The sequence below is a fragment of the Mytilus edulis genome, chromosome 2 (assembly GCF_963676685.1).
Source record: "Mytilus edulis chromosome 2, xbMytEdul2.2, whole genome shotgun sequence".
Taxonomy (NCBI): domain Eukaryota; kingdom Metazoa; phylum Mollusca; class Bivalvia; order Mytilida; family Mytilidae; genus Mytilus; species Mytilus edulis.
The window spans coordinates 53,778,050-53,781,623 of record NC_092345.1 but is presented as its reverse complement, the minus strand read 5'-3'; the positions used below and the strand labels follow the sequence as shown (position 1 = coordinate 53,781,623).

The 3,574-nt window shown below is 31.3% G+C and overlaps 1 long non-coding RNA gene across 1 annotated transcript; it reads left to right on the top strand.

Annotated features, from left to right (window-relative positions):
* Nucleotides 1-1,562: 1,562 nt before the first annotated feature.
* LOC139510254 (uncharacterized) lies at nt 1,563-2,798 on the top strand. The gene is made up of 2 exons (XR_011661862.1): nt 1,563-1,734; nt 2,433-2,798. It is a non-coding gene; the product is annotated as an uncharacterized lncRNA (long non-coding RNA).
* Nucleotides 2,799-3,574: the final 776 nt, after the last annotated feature.

The following is a 3,574-nucleotide window of genomic DNA, read 5'->3' as shown; positions in this document are numbered from 1 at the left end:
TCAATGGATGTGATGTATGTTTAAAAAAAATCATGGTTTGTTTGGACATTTTTATAATTCAAGTCTTGGTTTTAAATTATTCGCAAGTAAGTTTAAAGTCATTAACAAATAATCACTCACAGAAAGACGTTAAATCAATCAACAAAAGCAAACAAAATATGAATAGACGACCTACAACGCACAGAATTATCATGTATGTGTTCCGGACCATATGAGTATTTGGACCATACGCGTATGGTCCAAACATGACAATACGCGTATGGTCTAAATACTCATATGATCCGGAAATATTTTATTTGCGATCACAAAATGCACGAAGTCGTCCATTTCTATGTAAATTGAGTCGATTTGAATATACATAAGATGAATGTGTTACTGTTGCAAAGTGTTTTTCACAAGTATAGCAGTATAGCAGAACAGTTTAAGTTTCCTATATACACCAACTGATACATTTTGCCAATACAATAACGTAATGCATGCAAATTTCACAAGGTTTAATCCAAATAGCTTGCTTACTATCCAATAACTTGCAAATAAGAAAAAGACAGGGCAGAAGTATATATGTCTATATGTTTTGTATTTGCACAACTTTTGAAAGTGGATTATGCATTCGTTCTAAAATAAAATTTTAGACCAGATAAAATTTAAAAGATGATATAATTCGACAATCGCAATTGTTAATTCGCTTTGACGTCCTATCAACACATGCATTGCAACTTTTAAAGCCAGTAAGTCATTCTTTTTTTCTGAAAGAACATACGATATCATAATATGAAAATTGATTGTTAAAGCATAACAAAAACACAAGTAAAGGACGTTTAATTATTCAATATAAATCAAAACACAAATTCCTGATTAGTATTTCGAATTATTTTATTAATCGTTGAGAACCTTTGGTGATCCCACGGTTTAAATGTCTATACTAAGGACGTCGTAAGCAATGCAGTCCGATATGCGGTTTAAAGAGAACAAAAGAATTAGACCTCTTGTGTTTAGAAGGTAGAAAAGCGAAATGAACTTTGTATACGGTTGTCAAGATGTAACAAAAGTTACTTTCGTAAAGTCATTATAAATATTTGCATTCAAGTTGTTTAATTTTCAAATTGCACAATTGTTAACAATGGAACATGCAAACAATCGTTTTTAAAACGACCATAAGTCAAGTTGTTACGTCATTTAGGGGGTCTCCTTATAAACTGCTACTTTTTTTTTGCCCGACATAGAAAAAATCTGGGAAAAATTACAAAAATTGAGAAATGAATTGTCAATCGTTTAAGACCATTCCCAAAGTGGCACACCTAAATTTGACATTAAGACGCAATTTCAAAGTTGGATGTTATATGACGGGGTTTTGTTAATTAATTTACGCATCGAACACACCCGTCATATATATGTAACATCGCATGACTTTTAAGTGATTTAAAACTTTCTTTTTTTTTTAATAATATTTGCATGTTTGACATGTTTTTTTCTTAAACAATTACAATTACACCGACAGTCATATGTTCTGTATTATTTAAAAAAAAGTTTTGTTACACATTTTGTTACACCTCAGTTATACAGTGCGTGAACTGGTGACAAAATATTATCGCCCCTGTAAACAGTGGGCTCTTCTGACTAGAGGTAATCGGTAAAGAATAGCGGAAAATGGTGTACATTGTTTACGAGCTTGAAATGAGCTAACACAGACGAACTGAGACGTGTCAACGTAATGTGAATATGATAATGCACCAGGTAAATTATTAATTGTTAAGTTTATCACATCATCGTATCTCCATATGATAGGTAAATAAGTGAATTTTCGATTTTAAGTGTCGTCAGGGTTCAAACCTGGAATCATGCCAACCTTTCATTATTTTTTTTTAATACTAACCTATAGTCGGAACATCTTGATTTTCTCCCAATTTGTAAAGTTAATTATGCTGCTTGACATATATTTTTTTGGGGAAAAAAAATTGATATGCAGTCAAATGTGGCAGTTTTTAATATTTGTTGCTATGTGAAATAAAGGGAAGTAAATTAAAGTAAAAGAAGGCGCGCTTTTTCAAATAGTAAACAATTTAATTCAGATGCATAGTATTTTGTCAAATGATAAAGAATATCGTAGAAACTTCCTAGAAATTCATCTAATTTATAAAAGATATACAACATGACATACTGAAATCTGAAAAGGGGTAAAACCACCATACCTTGAACAAATTCAGTTAAAAAAAGGGGGGGGTAAAATGCTACGAAATTTAGATTTTATTTATTTTTTGTCGACAGCCAAAAGATGATTTGACATGTAACTAACTACTTTTTCAATTTCATTGTAAAGTAAAATTGGCTTTTTTTTGGGGTCTCTGTTTATTGTGGTCTGATGTTTTCAGGTTCTCTTTGGATTGCCAAATAATATTATAATCATCTAATTGAATGTTCAAATTATTTTGCAGCGATGGTGTGTATGGAAGGAAGACTGTCATAAAACCCAACAGTTCCGGATGGCCCTTTAAATAATTGCTTAACATCAATAGCGATGTAAGATTTTAAAAGTGTTTGATTTAGCACAAGTTTAGCCAGGTTTTCCTTGTAATTGTGGCAGAAAAACCACTAGACAGTGTCATGCATTGAAAGGATATCAAACGAATATTTTATGGAATGATTCTCATACATATAAAATCATATGCATAGGAATGTGGAGCTAGTGTCTTTCATGCAGCAATTTTTAATTTCCAATATAAACTCTGAAAAGACAAGAGCATAGAAATGTATACCAATGAGAAACATTCTTTGTGAATAAAATCATTCCAAAACTTAAATGTGTCATTAGTGTTGCATTATTTATCAGTAGAGATAATCAGATTCCAGTAAGATTGTCCAACTGATGGTTTTTGTTTGTAATCATTTTTGTAAATCTTAGTTGTTTTGACAATCCGGGCTGTGCATGTTGCCCGACTGCCCCTTTCAGTGTGAGACAATATTTTGTTTATGATAAACAAAATCACTGATTCAAGACTGGAGCGGACCCCTTTTGGGCAGTTAGTGCGAATCCTTTAGGTTTAAACCATTACATGTAATACGGGGGAGGGGGGAGATTTTTTTTTACAGAGTCAAACATTTTTCCTAATAATAATACATTGAGATTTAATATATACTTTGTTATATGTAGTGTGTATATTAAAGTATTGCCAACAAAATTCATCAGATTTGGGATCATAATATTGTTTAAGAAAAACCCTTAAATCATAAAAGTTCATAATCTTCTGTAACACACGTGCATGGTTAATTCGGATCACATATTTTCTATTCCGATGTTATAAGAATTCGAAGGTTCATATCATTTACAATATCATTCAAAAAAATTCTGGGATTTTTTTTAACTATCAACGTTGAACCTCGAGGTTACATTGTAGTAAAAAAAAATCCAATAAAAACGTTGAATGTAAATGATATGCACCTTTAAATCTTATATTGTAGGACTCATGTTGTTCAAACATAATGTGTTAATCAATTATGTTATGATGATTTTGATAAACTTCACATTAGGTAATCTTTCACGTATATTGATTACATTATATCGAGTTGTCCCAACGAT